Consider the following 21,841-nt stretch of genomic DNA (forward strand, 5'->3'; position numbering starts at 1 on the left):
TCCAAGTGGATCAAAGACCTAAACATAAAGACTAAAACGATAAAGATCATGGAAGAAAAAATAGGGACAACCCTAGGAGCCCTAATACAAGGCATAAACAGAATACAAAACATTACTAAAAATGACAAAGAGAAACCCGATAACTGGGAGCTCCTAAAAATCAAACACCTATGCTCATCTAAAGACTTCACCAAAAGAGTAAAAAGACCACGTACAGACTGGGAAAGAATTTTTCAGCTCTGACATCTCCAACCAGCGCCTAATCTCTAAAATCTACATGATTCTGTCAAAACTCAACCACAAAAAGACAAACAACCCAATCAAGAAGTGGGCAAAGGATATGAACACACACTTCACTAAAGAAGATATTCAGGCAGCTAATAGATTTTTTTTTTTTTTTTTTTTTTTTTTTTAATAGATACCTGAGAAAATGCTCTCGATCATTAGCCATTAGAGAAATGCAGATTAAAACTACGATGAGATTCCATCTCACTCCAACAAGGCTGGCATTAATCCAAAATACACAAAATAATAAATGTTGGAGAGGCTACGGAGAGATTGGAACTCTTATATACTGCTGGTGGGAATGTAAAATGGTACAACCACTTTGGAAATCTATCTGGCGTTATCTTAAACAGTTAGAATTACCATACAACCCAGAAATCCCACTCCTCGGAATATACCCTAGAGAGAAACAAGAGCCTTCACACAAACAGATATACGCATACCCATGTTTATTGCAGCTCTGTTTACAATAGCAAAAAGCTGGAAGCAACCAAGGTGTCCATCTACGGATGAATGGGTAAATAAATTGTGGTATATTCACACAATGGAATACTACGCATCGATAAAGAATAGTGACGAATCTGTCAAACATTTCATAACATGGAGGAACCTGGAAGGCATTATGCTGAGCGAAATGAGTCAGAGGCAAAAGGACAAATATTGTATAAGACCACTATTATAAGATCTTGAGAAATAGTATAAACTGAGAAGAACACATACTTTTGTGGTTACGGGGCGGGGGGAGTGAGGGAGGGAGGGAGAGGTTTTTTTTACGGATTAATTAGCTGAAAAGAACTGCTTTAGGTGAAGGGAAGGACGGTACTGAATACATGGAAGGTCAGCTCAACTGGACTGGACTGGACCAAAAGCAAAGAAGCTTCCAGGATAAACTAAATACTTCAAAGGTCAGCGGAGCAAGGGCGGGGCTTTGGGAACCATGGTTTAAGGGGACTTCTAAGTCAATTGGCAAAATAATTCTATTATGAAAACATTCTGCATCCCACTTTGAAATGTGGCATCTGGGGTCTTAAAAGCTAACAAGTGGCCATCTAAGATGCATCAACTGGTCTCAATCCACCTGGAGCAAAGGAGAATGAAGAACACCAAGGTCACACGACAACTAAGAGCCCAAGAGACAGAGAGGGCCACATGAACCAGAGACCTACATTATCCTGAGAACAGAAGAACTAGTTGGTGCCCGGCCACAATCGATGACTGCCCTGACAGGAAGCACAATAGAGAACCCCTGAGAGAGCAGGAGATCAGTGGGATGCAGACCCCAAATTCTCATAAAAAGACCAGACTTAATGGTCTGGCTGTGACTAGAGGAATCCCGGCGGTCATGGTCCCCAAACCTTCTGTTGGCACAGGACGGGAACCATCCCCAAAGACAATTCATCAGACATGAAAGGGACTGGACAGTGGGTGGGAGAGAGATGCTGATGAAGAGTGAGCTAATATTAGGTGGACACTTGAGACTGTGTTGGCATCTTCTGTCTGGAGCGGGGATGGGAAGATAGAGAGAGTTGGAGGCTGCCAGAGTTTTCACGAAAGGAGAGACTGGAAGGGCCGACTCATTAGGGGGAGAGCGAGTGGGAGTAAGGAGTAAGATGTATATTAACTTATATGTGACAGACTGACTTGATTTGTAAACGTTCACTTGAAGCTCAATAAAAGTTAATTAAAAAAAAAAAATACCTCAGCATAAACCAAAAAAAAGAAAAAAAAAACTCATTACAGTTGATTCTGACTCATAGAGACCCCACAGGACAGAGCAGAACTGCCCCATAGGATTTCCAAGGAACACCTGGTGGATTCAAACTGCCAGCCTTTAGGTTAGCAGCCCTAGCTCTTAACCATTATGCCACCAGGGTTTCCCGCCTCAGCATAGGTTAATTAAAATAAATAGGGTGGTCCCTAAGGAAATTATAATGTCTCATAATTCATTTCCAGTCCAAAGCATTGTTTGCTTGAAGTCTTTTTATTTTTCCCTGCTTTTTTTTCTTGTTGCTCTCCAATTAAAATGGGGAGGTTTGGTTATTTTCCAGGGATTGGGTTGTCTGGGCTCTTGATTTAACATTTTCATTCTAGAGTGACTAAATGGAGAACTGTTTGGTACATGACTTCCAGGGGTCACAGCGTGGTTAGAGCTAAGATTGAACCCATGGCATTTTACTACCACACAACGATGTTTGAAATCCTCAAGCGGAGGTGGAGAAATAGTTCTGTTCGATTGGTTACGTTAGTAGCTGTTTCATGAGTTTTTGAAAGGGACCCTAAAGGCAAATTGAAACTTTTCAGGGTTATTTGCTGGAGTGGAGAACTAGTTTAAATTTTTCATGGGCTTCTTTCCTCCTCCCCCCACTCTGCTGCTTCTCAAAAAATGTGTATCACTCACCTCCAACCTACTCTCTCTGCCCACGCCAACTCCCCTTCAGAGAGATGGAGGGGCTATTTCTGGGGCTGACAGGAGTCTCTTTCCTCTCCTTTTCCAGAACCTGTGATATTTTGGCAGGCATACTTCCATTTTTATTTCTGTTAATGGTGTTTCCCAAAAGAAGTTTATCATTAATAGACCTTCTTTGTCAATAAATCCATAACTTTACTCACATTTATTTCTACCTTTCAGCTTAGCCCTGAATGACTAATAAAACATATAGCACAACATGTAGAGGAGTAAGATTTTTTTCAATATACTGAAATGGGGAAAAAATAATTAGGGAAGACAGAAACTCTGGGCAGATAGGCAATAAACTCAGATAGATATCTGAAAGAATAAGAAAATTCTACAGCGTGCCCTGGTAATCTGGAGACCAGGATCTAGTCCTGCTTTTGATATCTAGCACATTATCAGAACAGATAAAATTACAGCTAATACTAGAGGTTGATCTTTAATTTCTCTAGGCCGTTTCTAGTTCTGGTCCAAATTATTCTTAATTTCTCCCACCTCTCCAAATCTCAGAAAAGTGCGTGGCAAGTGTTGCCACAAAACTGAGAGGCAACATGTGAAAGTAGTCTGGAAAGCGAGGAAGAAACAGGTCTTGACCTTCTGGAAATCCATTTAGTGAAACTCAGGCAATAGTATATTCTGTATACTATGATCATTCTTCCAAATAGTATAATGAAACCAGTCTAGTGGTTTCCGTTCATCTTTTACAGAGTCAACTACAAACATCAAATACTAAGGGAATTTTCATTTTTCAAGAGTACATCAGAAGCCTATGAAAATCATGGAAAGAATGTTAAAATGCCCTTGGGCAGAGACCCTTTAGTCTACACTCTTGTGTCACTTAATGTCCACAATACACTCTGTGGAATAGGACCTTATGTGACTTTGGTGCTGGGCAAATAAAGGTGCTAAAGCAGCTGCGGCTTCTCTTGGTGCTGAACCCCAGGATTCCTGTGCCCTGGCAGTGCCTGTGGCCATATACAAGTAATAGCAGCTGATCCTCCACGCTGGGAAGCACCCTGTCTGTTCACTTTGGGGCTGGTTGGAGGGACACGTGTAGGCTCTGGGCCAGAGATACCGGGTGGCAGTGACCGGGGGTTAGTCTGCCTGTGGCCTTGCTGCCCTCACATCTTTAGGAACTAAACCTATAGCAGGGAGCCTGCCGACCTGCGGTGAGCAGGGAGGGCTTCAGTAATTCAAGACCTTCAGGAGTGATTTTGGAGGCTTAAAGTACGTCAGCAATAGTGGAGCCCAACCCCTTCCTCGTGCAGACAAAAGGGACCCAGGGAGGTATTTTGTCACTCAACACATTCATGACAGAACAAAGATTTGAATTCCAGACCACTTATTACTCATTGCTGTGTAGGGAATAAAGTAAACCATATAACCTTATGGGACCACTGACATATATGCAGTGGGACATGTTCCAAATGGACATTATTTGCCCATGAATGTACTAACACAGTTTAATACTACTTAAGATGCAACCAGCTCTTAAATTTCAAGGATACACATTTCCTGTAGGCCTGGTTGTTGTAAAGGGGAGATTGTTGTTGCTGTTAGGTGCCATCAAGTCTGTTACGACTCATAGTGACCCTATGTACAACAGAATGAAACACAGCCCAGTCCCGTGCCTTCCTCATGATCATTGTTGTGCTTGAGCCCCTTGTTGCAGCCACTGTGTCAATCCATCTCATTGAGGGTCTTCCTCTTTTTCTCTGACCCTCTACTTTACCAACCATGATGTTCTTCTCCAGGGACTGGTCCCTCCTGAAAACATGTCCAAAGTATGTGAGAACAAGTCTTACCTTCCTCGCTTCTAAGGAGTGTTCTGGCTGTACTTCTTCCAAGACAGATTTGTTCGTTCTTCTGACAGACCGTGGTATATTCAGTACTCTGCGCTAATACCATAATTCAAGGTGTCAATTCTTCTCTGGTCTTCCATATTCACTGCTCATATTTCACATACATATGAGGCAATTGAAAACACCATGGCTTGGGTCAGGCACACCTTAGTCTTCAAGGTGACATCTTTGATTTTTAACACTTTAAAGAGGTCTGTTGCTGCAGATTTACCCAGTGCAATGTGCAATTTGATTTCTTGGCTGCTGCTTCCATGGAGGTTGATTGTGGGTCTAAGTAAAATGAAATCCTTGACACCTTCAATATTTTCTCAGTTTATCATAATGTTGTTTATTGGTCCAGTTGTAAGGATTTTTGTTTTCTTTATGTTGAGTTGTAATCTATACTGAAGGCTGTAGTCATTGATCTTCACCAGGAAGTGCTTCAAGTCCTCTTCACTTTCAACAAGCAAGGTTGTGTCACCTGCATAGTGCAGGATGTTAATGAGTCTTTCTCCAATCCTGATTCCCCACTCTTCTTCACATAGCCCATCTTCTTAGATTATTTGTTCAGTCTACAGATTAAATATGTATGGTGAAAGAATGCAACTCTGATGCACACCTTTCCTGACTTTAAACCAGTCAGTACCCCCTTGTTCTATTGGAACAACTGCCGCTTGATCTATGTACAGGTTCCTCATGAGCACAAGTAAGTGTTCTGGAATTCCCGGTCTTTGAAATGTTATCCATAATTTGTTATAATCCACACAGTCAAATGCCTTTGCATAGTCAATAAAACACAGGTAAACATCTTTCTGGTATTCTCTGCTTTCAGCCAGGATCCATGGCAAGATCTATCCTGAAGTACAATGCTCTCAGTGATAGAATAATATCCATAGGCCTACAAGGAAGACCAGTTAATAAGACTATTATTCAAATTTACGCACAAACCACTAAGGCCAAAGATGAAGAAACTGAAGATTTTAACCAACTTCTGCAGTCCAAAATTGATCAAATATGCAATCAGAATGCATTGGTAATTACGGGTGATTAGAATGAGAAAGTTGGAAACAAATAAAGATCAGTAGCTGGAAAATACAGTTTAGGTGATAGAAATGATGCCAGAGGTTGCATGATAGAATTTTACAAGACCAATAACTTCTTCATTGCAGAAACCTTTTTTCAACATAAATGGCAACTATACATGTGGACCTCACCAGATGGAATACACAGGAATCAAATCAACTACAGCTGTGGAAAGAGATGTTGGAAAAGCTCAGTATCGTCTGTCAGAACAAGGGCCGATTGCAGAACAAAAAAGGGAGATAGTGCTGCCTTTTGTACTCCTTCGGTTTTAACTTTATTATATTCCATTCTCAATGAAAAGTTTTAAAATATAAAAATATCTTTTTTCCTCCTTGCATGTACTCCTGTAAAATCTACCAAATCCCATTTATTATACTTCTGTTACTTTTTATACAAAGAGCAGTAGGAATTATTATAGCTACCTAGTTACACTAGCCAAGAGCTATAAGCTTTACATAATCGGTCAGTGCTGAGGTGTCATAACGACAAGCAAAATAAATGGCTTTTAGAAACTTCATCCTGGTTTGCCATCCAATCTGTACAGAAATTCATGAAACTTAATATGAATGACTTCTGTATTCAGATTTGGTTCCTCTGCAGTAATAGAAAATATAGTAATGATAATTATTGTTGTTACATCATACATGAAGAAAGCAAGAGGTCTTTGAAAAGACAGGAAAGAAAGAAAAGACCAAGATGGATGTCAGAGAGACTCTGAAACTTGCTATTGAACGTTGAGCAGCTAAAGCGAAAGGAAGAATTGATGAAGTAAAAGAACTAAACAGAAGATTTCAAAGGGCAGCTTGAGAAGACAAAGTATTATAATGACATGTGCAAAGAGCTGGAGATGGAAAACCAAAAGGGAAGAACACGCTCGGTGTTTCTCAAACCGACAGAACTGAAGAAAAAATTCAAGCCTCAAGTTGCAATAGTGAAGAATTCTATGGGGAAAATATTAAATGACACAGGAAGGATCAAAAGAAGATGGAAGGAATACAGAGTTCTTAAACCAAAAAGAATTAGTTGATGTTCAACCATTTCAAGAGGTGGCATATGATCAGGAACCGATGGTACTGAAGGAAGAAATCCAAGCTGCTCTGAAGGCATTGGTGAAAAACAAGGCTTCAGGAATTTATGGAATATCAATTGAGATGTTTCAACAAACAGATGCAGCACTGGAGGTGCCAGTCGTCTATGCCAAGAAATATGGAAGACGGCTTCCTGGCCAACTGACTGGAAGAGATCCATATTTATGCCTATTCCCAAGAAAGGTGATCCAACTGAATGTGGAAATTATAGAACAATGTCATTAATATCACATGCAAGCAAAATTTTGCTGAAGATCATTCAAAAACAGCTGCAGCAGTATATCAACAGGGAACCTCCAGAAATTCAGGCCAGTTTCAGAGGAGGACGTGGAACCAGGGACATCATTGCTGATGTCAGGTGGATCCTGGCTGAAAGCAGACACTACCAGAAGGATGTTTACCTGTGTTTTATTGACTATGCAAAGGCATTAGATTATGTGGATCATAACAAATTATGGATAACAATGCAAAGAATGGGAATTCAGAACACTTAATTGTGCTCATGAGAAAGCTGTACATAGATCAAGAGGCAGTTGCTCAGACAGAACAAGGAGATACTGATTGGTTTAAAGTCAGGAAAGGTGTGTGTCAAGGTTGTATTCATTCAGCATACCTATTCAATCTGTATGCTGAAAAAATAATATGAGAAGCTGGACTTTATGAAGAAGAATAGGGCATCAGGATTGGAGGAAGACTCATTAACAACCTGTGTTATGCAAATGACACAACCTTCCTTGCTGAAAGTAAAAAGGACTGGAAGCAGTCACTGATGAAGATCAAAGACCACAGCCTTCAGTATGGATTGCACCTCAACATAAAGAAAACAAAAATCCTTGCAACTGGACCAATGAGCAACATCATGATAAACGGAGAAGATTGAAGTTCTCAAGGATTTCATTTTACTGGATCCACAATCAACACCCATGGAAGCAGCAATCAAAAAATCAAGACAGCATTGGGTTGGGTAAATCTGCGGCAAAGGACCTCTTTAAAGTGTTGAAAAGCAGAGATGTCACCTTGAAGACTAAGGTGCACCTGACCCAAGCCATGGTATTTTCAATTGCATCATATGCATGTGAAAGCTGGACAATGAATAAGGAAGACCAAAGAAGAATTGAAGCCTTTGAATTGTGGTGTTGGCGAAAAATATTGAATATACCATGGACTGCCAAAAGAAGGAACAAATCTGTCTTTGAAGAAGTACAACCAGAGTACTCCTTAGAAGCAAGGATGGCGAGACTGCATCTTACACACTTCGGACATGTTGTCAGGAGGGATCAGTCCCTGGAGAAGGACTTCATGCTTGGCAAAGTACAGGGTCAGTTGAAAAGAGGAAGACCCTCAAGGAGGTGGATTGACACAGTGGCTGCAACAATGAGATCAAGCATAACAACGATTGTGAGGATGGCTCAGGACCGGGCAGTGTCTCGTTCTGTTGTGCCTAGGGTCGTTATGAGTCGGAACCGACTAGACAGCACCTAACAGCAACAAAATTGTGCGCCTTGAGTTGATTTGCAACTCATAGTGATCCCGTGTTACAGAGTACAACTGCCCCATAGGATTTTTTAAAGTATAATCTTTACAGAAGCAGATTGGCAACTCTTTCTCCCAGGGACCTGTGGGTGAGTTCAACCGATAACCTTTTGATTAGCAGCCAAGCCCTTATCCATTCTGCCACGAGGGCTCCTTAGTAATGATAATAATACCAATTTTCAGTTCTTTGTAACATGCTAATTCAACATAAGGTTTTGTTTAATCCTCCAATAATTCTGTATATCTTAATATTCTAATTTTAAAAATTAAATTAAGAAGTGAGGTTAGGAGAAATTAATAGTCTGTACTAAATGGCAAAACCAGAATTCAAACTCACACCTTATATCTTCAAATTCCTAACTTATTTCACAAATCATTTTATTTGATGCTTCTAGTTTAGTCCTTACATGAAAGAGCTCTTAGTATCTCTAGACATCAGCATCATTTATGTTGTGAATTAATCTGAGAAATAGTCTATGCTTGGTAAAGACAAAAATCTAGTTCAACATTTTATTCCTTGGGGACTGGTTGCCTTGACATAACATTGTACATTGGACTTTGGATTATATAAAAATTGCAGAGAGCGTGAAAGATGTAAAAGCTTAAAGATGTAGACTTTAGAGATAATTATTGATAAATGATAACACGTGCAAGAAATGAAGTGTAACCAAAGAGTAAAAAGGCCAAACACCCTGAGAAGCCACAAATAATGGACAAGGGAAGAAGAGGAGCCAAAGATAGAAAGTATCTAATAAATCAACCAACCAAATGTTTTTAGGCTTTCTAAGAATAAACAGCTGAGCAAGGTGCTAGGAGATGTACAAAGTGATAAAAGTCATAGTCAGCTGTGATTTGTTATCATCTCAAATAGAAAATATTTCAAAGCCATTAAAAAGAAATTAGCTTTTAATAAGCATTTAGAAAACATGTGTGAAGATCAATAAACATCTTGCGCAATGGGTCTCAAGCATGTGTTAGAATTTGAACAAACTAGAATACTTTTTTAGAATACTTAGAGAAAAAAAAGTTTTCTGAGCTCTAAGTCAGATTTACAGAATCAGAATCTCTTTTTTAGAAATATTTTTCTTTTTTCCCTTCTTTCCTCTTTTGTCTTCTTTTTTTCCATTTCTTTTCTATCCTTCTTCCTTCTTTCCTCACTTTTTTTTTTTTAAGTGTAAGTTTGATAATTTGGAAATGTCAGTTTAGTGACAGGAAGAGAATCTAGGACAATTTTTTACATTATATGGAATATTCAGTGAAGCCTCATGAAAGAGATGGAATTTCACAGTTATGGAAATTGATTGCTGGGGAAAGACATGAATGGGCCTAAATGAGAGAAAAAAAGAGAAATGTTTTAGAAATCTGAATTTGTAATGAGATATCTTTTTTTTCTATCCAGTTTATAATGCCTTGTTAATGTCATGATGTCTAGGAGTTACCTAAGCAAGAAAAAAAAAAAAAAAAAACGTTTGCTGTCAAGTTGACTGTGACTTATGGTGACCCCATATGTGTCAGAGTAGAACTGTGCTCCACAGGGTTTTCAATTGTTGATTTTTCAGAAGCAGATTGCCAAGGCATCTCTGACTGGGCCCAAGTATCCAAAATTTTGCTTAGCAGTTGAGCACAATAACCATCTGCACCACCCAGGGACTCTAAAGAAAAAAGGAGATAAACTTACAGACTGGTAAGACGTTTGGTTATGCACCCAAATGCAGAAGATGAGCTCATCGTTCTTTATTTATCAGTGTTCTGATACCTAAAGTTTTTTGTTTGTTTGTTTGTTTTTAGTTGAGCTTTCCAGAACATCAGACCTTTGTCTAAAAATTCTTAGGGAATATAGTTGTTGTTTGGTTGATGTTGTCATTGAAAGTACTTTAAATTGAGATAATCTGATACTATTTCTGATAATTGGGAACATCTGTGTCACAAAAGTCATTGTGTCACAAAAGCCCTAGAAAATTTGGTTGAATCTAATTGTACGGAAAAGTGGCTTTTGGCATGCTCGTCAAAGAGACTTTCTATTATGTGTTAGATAAATCGAAAGACACCACAGATAAACTTCTCTATGTATTCTTAGTTTTTTGAGCTTCACGTGACTCACATAAGTCATAGAAAGAATTACGTAATTTTTGGTGAGGCAACACAGAGAACTATATTCTAAGGATATTACTTTTTTCTTTGTTAAACTTTATTGTAGTGAAATTTGTATAACACACAATTTGCCATTCTAACCATTTTAAAATACACATACTTTGGACATACTATCAGGAGGGATCAGTCCCTGGAGAAGGACATCATGCTTGGTAACAGAGGGTCAGCAAAAAAGAGGAAGACCCTCAATGATATGGACTGACACAGTGGTTACAACAACTGGCTCAAACATAGCAACAAGTGTGAGGATGGCACAGGACTGGGCAGTGTTTCCTTTTGTTGTGCATAGGGTTGCTACGAGTTGGAACTGACTTGACAGCACCTAACAACAACAATCATTTTAAAGTGAACATTCAGTGACATTAATTACATTCACAACGGTATACAACCACTACTATCATCAACCTCCAAATTTTTTTTTTACATTTTGTCACTCAAGACAGAAACTCTATATCCATTAAACAATAATGTTGCATTCGTTCCCATCTCTGGCCCCTGCTATCCACAGAAGACAGAAGAACTGATGCATTCAAACTGTGGTGTTGGCAAAGAATACTGAATATACCATGACAGCCAAAAGAACAAACAAATTAGTCCCAGCAGAAATATAACCAGAATGCTCCTTAGAAGCTAGGGCAGCAAGACATTAGCTCACTTATGTTGGACAGCTCATCAGAAACACCAGTGCTAGAAAAAGACATCATGATTGGTAAAGTAGAGGGTCATCAAAAATGAGGAAAATCCTCAGTGAGGTAGATGACTCAATAGCTAAAACAATGGACACATACATATCAATGATCATGAAGATGGCACAAAACCAAGCAGTATTTCATTTTGTTATACATAAGGTCATCATGAGTCAGAGACAACGTAGCAACTACCAACAATTTTGTCTCTATGCTTTTGCTTATCCTAGGTATTTCATGTAAATAAGATCATACAGCATTTGTTCTTTTGTGTATGATTATTTCACTTAGCACAATGTTTTCAAGGCTCAACCATGCCATAGCATTTATCAAAACTTCATTTATATTTATGGCTGAATAATATCCCTTTGAGTGTATAGTAATTATTGATAAAGAGGGACTTTTACCATTTTATTTTTTGTCTTCTGTGACTTATACCTTTTTAGTCTCTCTTTTCTTCCCATATTGCCTTCTTTAGTGTTTAGTTGATTTTTGTAGAGAACCATTTTGATTCTGTTCTCATTTCCTTTTGTGTAAATTTTAAGATATTTTCATTGTGGTTACTATGGGGATACATGTAACATACTAAATTTACAACAATCTAGTTTGAATCAATACCAACTTAACTTCAATGACATACAAAAATTCTATTCTCATATAGCCAATGAGATCGCTTTTTCATTTCAGAAAGTATAGCTAAAGAACTTACATGTGAATCATGCTAGTGGATATTAAGTACACTCCTGCTGAGCTGAAACACAAAGCAAAAGTGGACAAATTCACCAGAACTAATATCAGGAAATTACATTGATTAATATTAGGAAGGACATCTATAAATCATAGAAGGTTTACACTGAAAAAGTTATTTAGCAAAACTTTAGTCCCTTTTTTTAATCATAAATATGAACATCAGAAAAGACTAGCCTATAAATTCTCGGTGGTTTATATGATATACTTCAGGCACACAGTTTTTATTTTGTTAAGCATCTATATCTAAGAATATTTGCAATATATCAGAAAGGGGAGGCTTATTAAGTAGAATGATTATTTATTAAGTAGAATGATTATTTAGTACTTAGGGACAAAACCCAGCCCAGTGTCGTTGAAGACATAAGGACAGAGAACACAATTTCATTCTACTCCATTCTTTTAAAAAGTCAGGCTTCCAAAGAACCACACATTTTTAAGTTGAATTAAATAGATCATCATAAAGATTTTTTTAATTCTAACAATCACTGTAATACATAGCTATAAAGTCTGCTGGTTGTATCCTTTACCAAGAATATTTGAGCTCTGAAGGGAGAGCATGGTCAAGTGAGGAGCTGATCCCTTCTGTCCAGGTCTGGGACATGGGTACCTCATGTTTAACCCATAAAGAAAGAAGAGAAAATAAGCTTTCTCTACCATAACCAACCCACCCTGATATTTTAAAGAAAATAGCCTTCTTCTCCTTGGAGACCTGCTGGAGAGAAAGTACTAAAGCTCTCCCTCCACCATCCCTTTGTCCTCCCCCAGATTAAGGAGCTCTTTGTGCTTGTCTCAAAGCAAGATGACTTGGAGACTATGAACATCATTCAAGATAAATTCCTGCCAGAAACACTGGTGTGTTCCCTTGATGCTGCCTTAAGCTTGCCTCTTTATTTTAAAGTCACATCAGAATGCTTTTTCCATCCCTCCAACTTTTTAGTTAGAGAAGAACCAGTGAGCTAACTAGTTCAGAAATGATCTCAGCTAGTCCAAACGTGATTTTTTTTTAAAGGAATACAAGAGTACATCTTGCTGAATGTAAGAAGATAAACAATTAAAAATTATAGAAAGGGACAATCCACAGTGGAATATCCTAAGTCTGCATGGTGGATTGTTTTCCAATAACGTGAAGATATAATCTCTACTCTATTATTTCTTCTTTCTTTCTTTTGTTGCCTGACACCCTTAGGAGAGTAGCACTGGCAAACTTTTTTTTTTTTTTCTAAATTTAAGCAACAAAAATCCCCAGACTTTTGTTCTCAATTGTAATTCTAACATTAAGTCAGTATTTAGCACAGCTGTTCACACTTCATAAAATAAAGTTTCTCATCTGATAGGAACAATGCATTTTAAGCCTACATTTTGTGGGAGATTTAGATGTGTAACTCAGAGCTCAAAAGATTTAGAGACGTGAAATCAAATACAATAGCTCGTAGTGAAAGGTGAAAAGTCACAAAAAGCTTAAACCATAGAAAAGTAACATTAAACTTTCAGCTTAGACATTTAGCACGAAACATCTAGACATCCATATTAAAAGAAATATAATTAACACAAAGTATTTCTTGCAAGTTTTAATTATTCGCCACTTAGAAAAATTTTATTTCATAAATTAAAAGAAAAAATGTAACATATTCTAAATAGATGCTGCATAGCTGAGCCTATATGTTCATTTTCATAAAATATGAATATAACACTATTGACTACTACAGCAGTAATTTACATATGGAATCATACATTGCTAAATTATGTCATCAGAGGTATTTTTTTTGCATTAAGCCCAAATCATAGGATTATGTAGAACTGAATAACCTAAATCCCCATTATTATTACCTGTAAAAATTTAAACCAATATTTTATATTATTATAGATAGTTCATGTACAATATCTCACATTTTCAAGGATCCCCAAATTTATCTATAAGCTTATGGGCAAATTAAAAATCCTATTAATGAAATTTAGAAAATTTATTTTATGTAGGCTTATCCTAAAAGCACAGAAGCAGTAGAGTTAGTGACAGCTCTCTTCTTCAGGGATTGCCCTTATAAGTCAGCTGCAAAACATAAATTTCTTCTTTTTATTCCTCATGTTACACGTTGTTTAACAAAAATACTGCTGTCAAAAATATTTGCACAATTAAAGACTTTTTTATTAATATCACATTTATACTTGATGTGATATAGGTTATTTAATATTGAAAAGACCTTTATGCTGGGTTCAAGTTTTTTGTTTGTGTTGATCCTTTCCCATTAATAGTGTAGTTATCATTCAGTTTTTTGAAAACAATTTTAAAAATCAAGATCTTCATGAACCATAAATGACCGAATAGTTTTACATAATAATATAAAGATCTAATATGCATAACATGCCTACCAATTCCACATAAAAATGGTTTTAAAGGGGATATTTTATATATATATATATATATTTTTTTTTTTTTTTTACAGGAGAAGGTTACAATGACTGAGGAAACAGTTAACATTTTTATAGATTTCCATCTCAGGTACAAATGGTGAATAAAGACAAGGGTTGATATTTAATCAAAATTCTGGAGACTTACGATCTTGAAATTATTTTATCTAACTTATTCTCTGGAAACCCTAGTGGCATAGTGGTTAAGAGCTACAGCTGCTAACACAAAGGTTGCCAGTTTGAATTCACCAAGCTTTCCTTGGAACCCTATGGGTTCTACTCTGTCCCATAGGGTTGCTATGAGCCAGAATCGACTCGACGGCAGTGGGTTTTTTTTTTTTTTAACTTATTTTCTTGGTCCCTTAAATAAGCAATATACATTCAAGATACAGTAATTAGTGTATTTCTCAAATCATCCATTTACTTACGTTACCAAGTATCCACCCAAAAACCTAACTTTCATTACCTAACAAAATACTATTTATTCTCTTTGTCTTGGAAATGATTCTGCACCCAGCAGCAGAAATAATCTTCCTCACATACCATTTCCAATATGTCAAGAAATATGTTGCCTTATACTTCAATGAGGCTCTAGAAAGCTCTAAAAAGGGTGTCTAAAATAAACTTACGTATTCTAGCATTGACTCATTAATTTCTCAAATATTAATTGTTTACTATGTGCCAGGTACAGTGGGAATTGTTGTGAAAGCTACTAGCAATAAAGAAATTACAAAGAAAGCCCAGGTCCTTTCCCTCATATAGCTTACATTCTCATGGAGGAGAGAGACAATAAGCAATTAAGCAATCAAATAATCTACATAATAGTTAATTCAGCCAAAGGCTACCAAGACCACCTATAGTTGAACAAGTTGGTTTATAATTGGTCACAGCAAGGGAGAGCTCACACACAGGGAGTGGTGGTGCATGTCAGTTAGAGGGAGTTAGAAAAAACCTACTACAGAGCTAGGGCTCTGGTCGAGTTAATCTTGGACACAGTCTAAGGGAGTGAAGGCTGCCTCTACATTGGGTGTTACCAGAAAGCAGGAGCAATTTTATGACTGGATATCTCAATAAATTTATCTATAAGGAGGGCAGAATAGATTAAGGTTAAAACTGTAACTGGTTAAAAATAATGTATTAGTTACCCATTTAGTGAGAGATGGGGATGTTTGTTATTTTGTGGGTTGCATAGCAATCTTGCTGATATGAGTATTCTATGAGATTGTCTATGTTCAACAGAAGAACAACATGGCTTAGTTGGAAGAGTCAGATTGGTTTTAATAGAATTCACACCTGGATTTGAGGATCAAATCGGTTCCCAAGCATCAAGGTCTTCTTTATTTTATTGTTCTTCGCAGATTATTGAGACAATAGATGAAGCCAGACAATAAATATAATTTTGGAACGGTGTGGACTAATTTGCACAATGTAGTCAAAGATAGATGACATGAAGCTAAGACTACAAGGATAATGATTTGCAGAGCTGAGAAAAGAGCCTACCAGGCAAAGGCAAGTGCAAAGAAGCTGGATGGGAAAGGGTCAGGCATGTTTAAGAACCAGAATGGCGGACAATGTCTGGGAAAAGGTGGATGGCAGGGAGAATGTTATATGAACAAAGCCATGTAGTTGTAGTTAGGGATTTACATTTTATTCTTAGAGCACTGGGGAGCATTAAAAGGCATTAAGTGTGGATATACAGAGTGATTTCATACTATTCTCAAGCTCTGGTATCCCTGTTAACAAACCTATGAAATTGGCACTAAATATCCTTTGAATCAATGTCTTCTCCTGCTTCAAAAATAAACAGTATTTCAGTTAATGGTACCAAAAGGAAAAACAAGCCAGAGAAAGGAATAATTCACCTCTCTAAATTCAAGTCTGTAGCAAGGAGTTTGGACAAGAAGATGGCAATAACTCTTCTAACTCTAAAATTATTGGATTTATCATAGGAGCCATTGGAATCATCCTGCCAAAAATACAACTCTGTATTTATATCATATCTTTCTTCTAAGGAGTTCAAAACACTTCAAAGACATTTTCATATCAATTCTCACAGCATCCTGTGAACGCAGGTAGGTGGGAAATATTATTATTCCTATTTGACATTTCTATACACCTACTCATTTGATTATAAGATCATTTAACCGAAGGTATAATTCTTTCAAGGAAAAAAAATGTGTGCCCAGAAAGAAAATGGTGTTCACAAGAAAAATAGTATAATTTTGGACTATGATCACTGACATGTGCCAAATAACCTGAACAAATGATCATACACAAAATGACCCTTGAGATTTTAATTTAGATACTCTTTCTTCTTTCTTTGTATATTCTCTTGACAAAAGATAGGAATATTAATAAAATAGTAGGTGTATTTTTTTTTTTTTAGGTTGCACCAAACTGAAGATAATAGGTCTATTTTATCTACACATTCAGGAGAATGTTTGTTGTATATTTAAGAACAGTATTAAATATCATAAAGTCCCAAAACTGCAAATATCAAATATTCTTATTTTCCCTTTAAGTAAAATATGATTTTAGACGATGATTTGATATGAGAAATAGACTTTTATCAGAAAAGTCTACCAACAAAAAATTGAATCTCAAACATTCTAATAAGGACAAAACCACTCCATCCCAACTTAAGCCCCTCGCTTTTTCAGAGGATAAAGATACATATCCCTAACTCTTTGCTTTTCCTGACTTTGACAGCTTTATCTCATATCACTCTACCTCATGCTTCCTATGCTTGAGATTTACCGAACTTCACTCATTCATTTATTTATTCATTCAATAAATATTTATTCAACATTGTAAGGCATGGAGATAAAATATTCAATAAGACTAAATAAAGTCTCTCCCCTCATGGAGTTTACCTATAGAAGGGAAATAGATAAATAAATAAATAAAAATAATCATAATTATAAATTGTCATAGATGTTTTAGTGGAAATAAGTAGTGATGTGGATGGAAGTGACTGGACAGAGAGGATTTCTTTAGATATAGCGGTTGTGGAAAACTTCTCTGAGAAGATGAAATTTTGCTAAGATCTTAGGAAAATGCACCAGCTGTTGGAAGAATTGTCTTACCACGTTTCAAGCATAAAGAAGTACAAGTCTCAAGGACCTGATGCTGCAATGGCAGAAGTATGTAATCAGGACTGGCAACACAATTAGCAGAGCCCAGTACAAAATGAAAATTTGAGGTCTCTTCTTTAAAAGTTATTAAGAATTTCAAAATGGTGATAACAGAGAGCATTTAACCAAGTGCCAGACCCTTTTGAGCAATGGCCCCTTGCAACTGTACAGGTCACATGCCCGTGAAGCCAGGCCTGGAGGTAATTACGTCTAGCAAAAAGGGTATATACCTCTGTGGGCAGAACTCTATAAGAATAGAGCATTGTAGGAATAGGGAGTAGGGAGCATTCAGCTCAAGAGAAGCTTGCTTGTTCAGGTAACAAATGACCTAGAAGACTGGAACTTGCACAGAGATGTGGGATAAGCAGGAACGTACCTATTCCTGGGAACAGTAGGAAGGATTGCGCCAGGTAGGAAGGTCAGTCATCTCAAGACAGTGCTCCTTCCTGAAACTCTAGCTATGGTGGTGGTCTTGGAGTTACTTTTTCAAGCATAATTTTATTTCTTGATTCCAGGCTTTTTACATGTCTGGGATAAACTCCCACCCTCCACCACCCTAACACTATGAACTCTAAGAAGGTAAGGATCAACTTTGACTTATTTGTCCCAGCTCTTAGCCCATAGTAGATATGGGATTTTCAATTGAATTAACCAGAGTGACTTGTTAAAAAATTAACTTATCATGCATTAAGTGATTGTTGTGGAAATTTTTGGATAACAGTGCAGTCAACTTTGGAAAATTTTTTATTACAAACTTGACTTTAAGAAATAGCTTATCAGAAGGTAAAATTCCACCTTGCCACTTTTTTGGGGGTTTTGGGGTTTTTTTTTTGGTCTGTTAACTTTATGAGAGTATGTGAATAAATGCATTTGGCATCATAAGGAAAGACAGTGCCAAATATTGGCTGATCCTGACTGACAAAATCTCTAGGCAGTTCCTGATTCTCACTTTCTTATTTCATTTCTTGCAAGATAAAGGCAGTTAGTCATTAACTGAAGATTGTAAAAATGTTCCATAAGTGCACTAAGAGCTATTAAATGATGATGACGGATCACCAACCCAATTAAATTTTTTTTTAATGTAATTTGTTTAACTCAGGAAATACAAGTAATTAGAACATCCACTAAAAATTACATGGTGAGTCCAGAGAATATCCAAATCATTCTTTTTATGATTTGGACAAATAGTTTATATTATTCAAAATTTGTGACCAAAAGCATGTTAGTCTTCAACTAATTATTAATGCAGATTGTCACTTATTCACCTACAAGAAATTAGCCCCCTACATTACCTTCAATACAAAAGACATACACAAAAGTAAATACAGGTTATCCAACATGTGGAATTCTTACTGCTCACGGATAAGTTAGAACAAGGGTTCAAGTTCAGTTAATGACTTAGGACTGTATTCCCCAAGCATATCTGGTAATAAATAGCACTGAGAATTCTTATTTAAAATTATATAGATTTCCAAGACCCTCCCTGGACATCAGATTTAACATGTATGGGGTGGGGACTAGGGAACATATTTTTAAGGATGAATTTAAAGCACCTATAATTTGGCAATATTGGGGAAAAGATATTTAGGCCCTTAAAACCAATGAAACTGATCATATGTTGATAGGCTGGTATGAACATACATGTTAGTTTGTTTATGATTTGTCAAAGAGATTAAAGAAAACACCCATTTAAAAAAAAAAAACTGGAAAAGACTGATGATTCTTTGATGGGATAATTTCACTAATAGGTAAAATTAGGATGTACTTAGCTGTGGCATGTTTTTTTTTTTTTTAGTACATTGTAAGTTTTCCCTTCCACAGGTTAAGGGCTAGCTAACTTCAAATTTGCATGGATATGTATGTTTCTTTGATGGACTGTAGCATATGTTCAAAATTAAGTTCTTTTTCCAGACCAGACAGCTAGTGCTCTCTGGGCATGGAGTCCAGGATTCCAGACATGAACCTCCTAAGCCATAGGAGAAAATCACTGGCCATTACTTGGAACAAAGTTGTTAACTCCATAAATGTTTCTACATAAACCTTTATTACTTACCAAAAATTTATATATGCACACTAGAAAAGTGAAGAGTCCTATTTTTGGTCTCCCCTTCTTGCTCTCACTAGGCATTTCCCTTGCCACCTGTGTATAAATGGGATCATGCATAAGTACTCTGATTAATTCCAGATATACAACTAGCATGGGTGTGTAGGCACAAAGGATGTACACCCCTTTCTTCCATGAACACTTTTCAACAAAAATGCTCATTTTCAAGGCTTTTTACCTACCCAAGTGAAAAAGAATCAGGTTTATCATGTCCTCATATGTATATATGAAAATTTCCAATAGAATTGTATCCAAAAAAACTCTGAAATTCCCAGAGTCCTGGCACAAAAGACCTGGAAGAGTAATGCAGTAAGAATAATTAATTTTCAATTTATAGGCATCCATTTATCTATGGAATAAACCCCAAAACTGTAAGCTCTCTTCCTGTAATATCCTCCCAAGTGCCAATCCAAGCACTAATCACAAGAACTTTATTAGGGAGATTTAACCCATGTCTAATATTTTATAAAAATGCTGAATGAAATTAAGTGGTTTGTCAGGTCATAATTATTAGTGAATCTATAATAAAAACTCAGAGGTCTCGAGTTTCCAATGTATGACTTAGTGACTATATACTGCTTTCTCTTTTTTTTATATGTGCCTTTTTTTCTGCCATATTGGGGTGTTGTTGTGACTGAACTTCTGAGATGGTATTGATGCATTTGACCTTGAAAGACTGACAATCTGATCTTGTTCCCCTCCCAGGCTTTTCGTTTTTGAAAATAAACTAAAGGGCTCTCCCAATACTTCTTTTTCCTCCACTACTGTTACTGTAGCTCCTTTACTGGTCAATCTACTCTTGGGACCTTTAATAGTACAAAATTATGACAGTTATTGCTTTTTTTTTTTTCTGAGTGCAGATATTCACATTTAGCAATTGCAGATTAAATTTGAAAGAGAAGGGATTTGAATGCAGTAATGCTGCCAGAAGACATAGCTCCTTCACTGATTTAGAATCAGTGAAATGTGTGACAGGAAAGACTATGTGTTGGCAATAGGGCTTGATACGTGTCTCAGGAGCAAAACTGAAAACTATCCTCCCATGGGTTGCAGCTGGAGATCACTAAAAAGATCTTCTCCTAAGCAAAAGGCTGCAGGCCCTGCCTTCTCCTTCGTCGTCTCACAGGATGGAGACATAGATTTCCAAATTAGATGTGTCAAAGCTTTCACAATTCATTGCTCAAGCACATGCCTAAAACTGTATCTTATTGAAAAAATATATTAATCATATTTCCGCCTTTTTATCATGTAAATTTAGAGCTCATGAAAGGAACCAGATGGACAGCTTTCAGAAATGAATCCTTCCTTTGATTAAAAGACAAGGAAGAAAGTTTCTACATCTTCCATCTCTGAAAAGCTTCCTCCTAAAACTTTTCGCAGTTTTAAAATTGTTGGGAATTGTGAATACCAAGTTTCAGCTGTGTGTGCAAGTGTGTGTGGTGTGTGTGTGAGTGTGTGTTTGCGATGGGGTGGGTTGAGGTAAAGAGAGTGGTAATTTTTAATGTCAAGAGCAATCTAGACATTCTAGAATTATATTGATTGGATTTTTGGATTTCAAAGATGAAAGCACTTTAATTAACTAAATAGCATTCTGTATGTCATGGGAATTCAAAACTTTATACCTGTCAATATTATGCAATGTTAACATTACAAATTTAGTCCTTCTTGTTTGAAATCTCTTGCTCATCTTTTCAGATTGATTTTATTTTTCAAGAATTTTTGTTGCTAAATAACACATGAGAATTAGGAATATATAATCATCACTTATTTTTCTTTATTAAATAAGTGTGTACTGAACAAGTGATCTACTTAAGTTCCAGTAAGAGATGTTATTGTCACAGTGGTGAAGAAAAAGACTCTATTCATATTCTTAGAGCACTGAGATTCTAATAGAAAACGCAGAAAAGCCAACACCAGTGAAAGTATAAAGTAATGAGAAATCGAATTAAGGAGATAACTTACCCAGATTTGGGATTAGGAGAGCTTAAAAATGATAGATAGGTGAGTTCAGGGTCTTGAAAACAACTGACGCGGCTAACTCTATTCCACTAATGACGAATTGTGGAATTTGGGGCTTGTTTTAGTTGTGTTGGAATCCCTGGTTAGTACAAACAATTAACACACTCAGCTGATTATTGAAAGTTTGGGAGTTCAAGTCCACCTAGAGGCACTTCAGAAGAAAGGTCTGATAATCTACTTCCAAAAACATCAAACGTTGAAAACCCTATGGAGCACAGGTCTATGCTGACACACATGGGATCACCATAGTCAAAGACAACTGGTTGGTTTTAGTTGGATTGGTAGTCCTCATGATATTTGACCCAGTTA

The sequence above is a fragment of the Elephas maximus genome, chromosome 2 (assembly GCF_024166365.1).
Source record: "Elephas maximus indicus isolate mEleMax1 chromosome 2, mEleMax1 primary haplotype, whole genome shotgun sequence".
In the NCBI taxonomy this organism is placed as follows: domain Eukaryota; kingdom Metazoa; phylum Chordata; class Mammalia; order Proboscidea; family Elephantidae; genus Elephas; species Elephas maximus.